Genomic DNA, 7,628 nt, shown 5'->3' with positions numbered 1-7,628 from the left:
TGAATGCAGGAGCAAGTTCCGGAAGACAATTCAGAAAGAGCAAAACTCAAATGTCAGAACATGGAGAATAAAGGAACCACAACCAGAAAGATGTGGGATAGCCTTTTATGCAGAAGGTCAAGAAAGTCTATGGTAAATTGACAGCGGATGTTCGAAGCATATGACAGGGGACAAAGAAAAGCTTGAGTCATATACCGCATTAGAAAAGGGGAAGAAAGTTTCTTTTGGAAACGATATCTCTGCAGCCATAAAAGGAAAAGGTGTGGCTCCATTGAAAGAGAAGGTCAAAGCTGGAAATGTTTTGTATGTTGATGGATTGAAGCATAATCTTCTGAGTGTCAGTCAGATGTGCGATCAAGGAACAGAGGTAATATTTAGATCAAATGGATGTTGTGTTCGTGATCTTGATACAGGTAAAACAGTGATCAAAGGAAGAAGGACTCCAAATAATCTATACATATTTGAAGAAGGACCACAACAATGCTATTTGAGCAAGGATGATGAACACTGGCTATGGCATCGAAGGTTGGGGCATCTAAGCTTTTCACAAATAAGGAAAGCATGCAAATATCAGGCAGTTCGTGGTCTTCCAGATATCAAAATTCCAGACAACAATATATGCAAATCTTTTCAGTTTGGAAAGCAAACCAGAACTAACTTTCCAGAGAAGGAAGGATCAGCTAGCATGCCTCTTGAGCTAGTACATACGGATACATGTGGTCCATTCAGAAAAAGAACACCTCGAGGAGAAGAATACTTGATATTATTCATTGACGATTTCTCCAGGTTTGTCTGGTTAGGACTTATGAAGCACAAAGATGAAGCATTCGAAAAATTCAAATCCTTCAAAGCCTTGGTTGAAAATGAATCAGGACACAAAATTAAGTGCCTCAGATCTGACAGAGGTGGGGAGTTTACCTCAAACGAATTTTTTGATTTCTGTGAAGAACATGGGATAAGAAGAGAATTCTCTACAGCTAGAACTCCTCAGCAAAATGGGGTGGTGGAAAGAATGAACAGAACAATCCAACAAATGGCTCGTGCTATGCTTGATGAATCAGGTACTCCCGCAACTTTCTGGGGTGAAGCTGCACATTCTGCGGTTATTATTCTTAACAAAACAAATGTCCGAGTAAACAACACTCAAACACCTCATGAGCTCTGGAGTGGTGAGACTCCTTCGGTGAAGCACTTCAAAATATTTGGGAGCAAATGTTATATTAAGAATACTGATGAGCAACTTTGCAAACTTGAACCAAGAGCAGATGAAGGCATTCTTCTTGGTTATTCTCCACATAGCAAAGCATACAAGTGCTACAATAAAAGACTTGGCAGAATTGTTGACAGCATTGATGTAGTGGTTGATGAGAAGGGATATATTCCTAGGCAAGTTCATCATGAAGACATTGAAGAAGATGAAGGCTACACTCAAAGGCAGAATGATGAAGAAGAAGAACCTCAAGAAGAACCAGAGGAGCAGGCAAGAATAGAAGAGAAGACTCCATCCAGATATGTTCAAAAGAATCATCCAGAATCTCAGATTGTGGGGCAGAAAGAAGCAGGAATACAAACAAGAAGAATAATTGCAGAAGCTTCAAGCTATTTGGCATTACTCTCTTCCACTGAACCACAAAATGTGAAAGAGGCATGCAAAGATGAATGTTGGGTCAAAGCAATGGATGAAGAACTTGAGCAGATCGAAAAGAACAACACTTGGGAACTGGTTCCTAGACCAAAAGATAAGAATGTCATAGGGACAAAATGGGTCTTCAAGAATAAATTGAATGAAAATGGAGAAGTAATTAGAAACAAGGCCAGACTTGTTTGTAAAGGGTATGCGCAGCAAGAAGGGATAGATTTTGAAGAGACCTTTGCTCCTGTAGCAAGACTTGAGGCCATCCGAATGTTCCTTGCTCTCTCAAGCTTTCAAAACTTCAAGGTATTTCAAATGGACGTGAAATCAGCCTTTCTGAATGGAGACTTAGAAGAAGAAGTATATATTGAGCAGCCAGATGGTTTCATTCTTGGGAATGATCCAAACCTTGTATGCAAATTAAAAAAGGCTCTCTATGGTCTCAAACAAGCTCCAAGGGCTTGGTACTATCGATTGGACAAATATCTTCACCAACAAGGCTTTTCAAAAGGATCAGCAGATAGCAATCTCTATATAAAAATTGAAAATAACAAATTGCTAATACTTGTTGTTTATGTAGATGATATTATCTTTGGCAGCAATGAAGAAGCTGTGAGTCAGAACTTTGCCTTGGTTATGCAGAAAGAATTTGAAATGTCATTGCTTGGAGAATTGACATACTTTCTTGGATTGCAAATTCAACAAAATGAAGGAGGTATTTTCTTGTCTCAAACCAAGTACCTCAAGCAGATCTTGAAGAAGTATGGCATGGAAGATTCAAAGCCAGTATGTACACCCATGGTTACAGGATGCAGCCTCAGTGCAAATGATGAATCAGCAGTAGTTCATCAACCAACTTATAGATCCATGATTGGGAGTTTGCTTTATTTGACAGGTACCCGACCAGATATTATGCATGCAGTAGGAATTGTTGGAAGATTTCAAGCCAACCCAAAGGAAACTCATCTTCAGGCAGTCAAAAGAATCTTCAAGTATCTTCAAGGGACCCAAAACTATGGCTTATGGTATCCTAGAGATACAGATCTCACTCTTCATGCTTACACAGATGCAGATTGGGCCGGAAGTGTAGATGATAGGAAGAGCACAAGTGGTGGTGCTTTCTTCATGGGTTCCAGATTAGTATCTTGGTTCAGCAAGAAACAGAGTTCGATTGCTTTATCTACAGCTGAAGCAGAATATGTGGCTGCGGCATCTTGTTGCACACAACTTCTTTGGATGATGCAGACCTTGCAGGATTTTCAAATCACTTGCACTCCACCAGTCTCTATCTTATGTGATAATACAAGTGCAATCAGCATTTCAAAGAATCCAGTCATGCATTCAAAGACCAAGCACATACCAATCAAGTACCATTTTCTTCGGGAACAAGTGCTTGAGCAGAAGGTCAAGTTGGAGTATGTTCCTTCTAAGGAACAAGTTGCTGATATTCTCACAAAACCACTGCCCAGGGAAACTTTTGAATATCTCAGACAAAAGCTGGGAGTAATTGATGCTTCATCCTGCTGTTGAAGCTTGTCTGTTCTACAGAAAATTTGGTATACGCGAGTTGCGTAAGGGATATCAGCGTATATACGCCGATTTATGCAGGGAAAGTTGCGTGTATGGTGTACGCATGTTGCAGAGAGCATATCCGCGTGCATACGTCGTTTTCTGCAGGAGAAGTCGTGTATATCAAGTTCTGAACAGCAAGGGCAGACTCCGGTCGGAGAAGGTCTGAGATGGGTATGCCATAATTCTTCAGGCACAGGTTCAGGCGGAGCTTCAGGCACAGGTTCAGGAGGAGCAGCAGGCACAGGTTCAGGGGGAGCAGATTAAAGTCTCATAAAGAATTGTTGGCATTTAGATGCTTTTGGTTCTAGTACACAACTGGTGTTGGTTTCAGGAGAAGGAGCTCAGAAGGAAATCTTGGTTGCTGATCTAAAAGATGTGTATCAGATGCTGCTTGTGACTTTCATAAGTCTTGGTCTAGATTTGTTGTCTCTATGTCATGTATCTCTTCTGTGATATCTCTTTTATGGTGTCAAGGTCATGTAACGGCCTATGTTGGTTTCCCCACTATGCCTGGGATGAATGATGTAATATAATTGGTTGCTTCTAATGTATCCCCTCTTGGTTGGGAGTATGGATGTATGTATTGAGTCTTTTGGTAATAGGAAGGTCCCTTATGGTGTATAAGTCTTGGTTCCTTTGAAGAACATCTTTTGCAGATCTTGCCTACAGTCAGAGGAAGCATGTTTCAGCAGAGCCAAGCAAAGATATCAGCATGTACTCAGGGGGAGCACAACCCTTTGCCCTTGATGACAAAGGGGGAGAGTGATTTGATTTGGCGTTGTTGCCATCAAGTCCAAAGGGGGAGATTGTTGGAATTATGAGACAAGTGTTGTCCTTGATGGCAAATTACACTGATGAAAAATCATAGTGCAGAAGGATAGCAGCAAGGAATTGATGATCAATCTACAAGTATGAAGAAAAATATATACACGCTGGTTCAATATATACCAAGTCGCGTATACAAGCAGGTTCAATATATACCAAGTCGCGTATACGCAGGTTCACTATATACCAAGTAGCGTGTACACGCTGGTTGGCTTCAGTAAAAACGCGTGTATGTGGAAAACTTATCTTTGGTCCATGGCGGTTATTCCTTGGAAGTTGTGCCTATGGTTTTGGACCTTGGTGTCTCGACGAACGTGTTGATCCCTAGTTTTGAGGATTATGGTATTGGATTTCTATGGTTTTGGCTCTTGGTATTGAACAAGGCCTAAGGCTATATAAGGAGAAGGAAATCATTAGGCAAGTGTATCTGAAATGTCTTGAATATCTGATGAAGTATTAGATCCAATATGCAAGTTATTGGTTGATGATGTATTGCTTGATCTGAGCTAAGGAGAGATCTCATCGGTTGATGGAGAACAAGATCTAAGGAGAGATCGGGATCAAATGGTTTGAAATGAACTATCTTTATATAGTTGATTATGCATATTTCTAGATCCGCATACTGACGCAATGTTATGTTCTGGGTATAACTGATGTCTGGTACAGCTGCAAGTTATGAAAAATTATTTTTAGATCTGTACGCAGGTTGTCTTCGGTAAAACCGCGTGTATACGCGGGTTACCTTCATTGAAGTAGCGTATATCTTTTGGAGCTTGAATTTTTGGGTTGCAGCTGGGTTTGACTGTTGTTGCAGAGTTCTGTAGTCTGCTCTGTGTTCTGGTGACTGGGTTTGACAGGGTTTCAGTGGTTCAGTATTGGTTGTTTTGTAATCTGCTATGAAGGTTGAATGAATTGTGGTCTTTAGATTGTAATGTTGTGCTTCAGGAATATCCAGTCTGAAAATGTATGAAAAGTGGTACCTGAAGGAAAGAAGATTGTAGGCCTGCACCTACGTACTAGTATCTTAGCTAGTACAAGAGCAAAGGGGGTTGAAGCTCCCTTCCAAGGAAGTTTGGAGAACGAGAGAAGGTTGAAGCCTTCTGCAGGTTGTAGCCTGCGTACTGGTATAAGGCTGCACCAGTACAAAAGATTGTAAACTGAAGTTCTTATTAAAGAAAGATAGAGACGACTTGCAGCAGGTGGTTTTCACCCACATTGGGTTTCCACCTTATATCATGGTGTTCATGTGTGTGGCTTTTGTGTGATGATCTGTTCTGTTTACTCTTAATATGGTGAATAATAACCTGATGCACTTAACTGAAGATAAACTAACTGAATTATAAGTTTTCTGGTTATACGCTGTTTTCTTTAGACACAGTAGCGTGTACACGCTGGTTCACTTAACTGAAGTAGCGTATATGTTTCTGAGCATTGAAAAAGTTTTATTGATCTGATAATACTGATTCACCCCCCCCCCTCTCAGTATTATTTCCAACAATTGGTATCAGAGCAGGTCCTTCAAAGAAGCTTGATCGCTTGAAGGTAGATCGTTCATCATGAGCAACTACGAGAGAGAAGCATCAATCAGGCCACCGGTTTTTGATGGGACAAACTTCAATTATTGGAAGGTAAGAGTTACTGCCTATCTTCAATCTCTTGGTACAGAAGTTTGGGACATCGTAGAAACAGGCTACGCTTTTCCTTCAGCTACTCCTACAGATGCAGCTGAGAAAAAGAAGTATGAAACAAATGCAAAAGCAGTCAGTACCCTATTAGGATGTATATCCCAAACGGAATTCATGAAGGTAATGCACTACAAATCCGCAAAAGAGATATGGGACAAAATTGTCACGAGCTATGAAGGAGATGAACAGGTAAAGCGTGCTAAACTTCAAACTCTCAGGATTCAGTATGAGACTCTCAAGATGTATAATGATGAAAGTGTGGCTAACTATTTTCTTCGGGTAGATGAGATTGTTAATTGTATGAAAAATTTGGGTGAAGAAATAAAAGAGGCTATAGTGGTTGAAAAGGTTCTAAGATCATTGTCCCCCAAGTTTGAATCTAAAGTATCTGCAATAGAAGAAAAGGAAAATCTATGAATTCTTACTATGTCTCAGCTACATGGAATTCTAACTGCTTATGAAATGAGAAAGGGAGGTCCATCAGACAGAAGAGAAGCTGCTTTCAAGGCATCAGGCAAAGAAGATTATTATGAAGCAAGCCACGTCCCAGAAGAAGAGGAAGAAGAATCAAATTTTGTCAGAAATCTTCAAAGGGGTTCTGGAAGGTTCAGAGGTAAGTTACCTTTTAAATGCTTTGCTTGTGGAAGAGTAGGTCATTATGCTGCAAAATGTCCTTATAAGGATAAAGGAAAGGAACCTGCTAGATGGAACAAGAAACAGAGTGCAAATAAGAAAAGCTACTACACTCATGAAGATAGTGATGGTCTATCGAATAGTGATGAAGATGAACGAGGTAATGAATATAAGTTGTTAATGGCATTTTAGATGATGATTATATGGATGCTATAGATGTGGATAACCTTTATGATGAAATTACTAGACTCAAGAGATGTATAGAAGAAAAAAATATGATCATTGATACTCTACAATTTCAAATTGATGAAAAGGAAAAACATCTTGAAAAACTAGAAGGTGAAATTGTTGGTCTTAGAAAAGAGATTGAGAAAACAAAAGCTATTAATCTTAAATTTGTTAAAGGATCTGAACCTTGGATGAGATTATCAATGTGCAGCGATCTCCTCTGATCAAGACAGGTCTTGGATATAATGGAGAAACATCTCAAGCCTCTACCTCTAAAAGTTATCTTGATGCAGCAAGGAAAAGCGAGCAAAGGCCAAATAAAAGTAATCAGGTGAATCAGGGACAGTTTACCTCAAGAACAAATAAAGACCATCAAGAAATTTGGGGACAAATTGCCTTAAGGACAAACAGAAGCTACAATCAACCACAGGTAAAATCTTCCCAATTTGCTCCAAGAATAAATAGAAGCTACAATCGGTTGGATGATAGATCTAATTATCGCAAAATTTTCTTTAATGGCCAATGCTTTTCTTGCCATAACTTCGGTCACAAAGCAGCTCAATGTGTTGCATACAAGACAATCATGACTAGAGAAGCTCAAAAGCAAGGGAGAATGACTGAAACCATGAAAAGGACTTATAACAACTTTTTGGTTCTTGAAAATGAAGTTGAATGCTCTATTTGTAATAACTTTGGTCATGAAGACTCTGAATGCAGGAGCAGGTTCCGGAAGACAATTCAGAAAGAGAAAAACTCAAATGTCAGGACATGGAGAATAAAGGAACCACAACCAGAAAGATGTGGGATAGCCTTTTATGCAGAAGGTCAAGAAAGTCTATGGTACATTGACAGTGGATGTTCGAAGCATATGACAGGGGACAAAGAAAAGCTTGAGTCATATACCGCATTAGAAAAGGGGAAGAAAGTTTCTTTTGGAAACGATATCTCTGCAGCCATAAAAGGAAAAGGTGTGGCTCCATTGAAAGAGAAGGTCAAAGCTGGAAATGTTTTGTATGTTGATGGATTGAAGCATAATCTTCTGAGTGTCAATC

Source organism: Pinus tabuliformis, chromosome 2_1 (assembly GCF_031772625.1).
Source record: "Pinus tabuliformis cultivar Carrire ecotype Pingquan chromosome 2_1, CPIR1, whole genome shotgun sequence".
NCBI classification, from domain to species: Eukaryota; Viridiplantae; Streptophyta; class Pinopsida; order Pinales; family Pinaceae; genus Pinus; species Pinus tabuliformis.
This window is presented reverse-complemented; position numbering follows the sequence as displayed.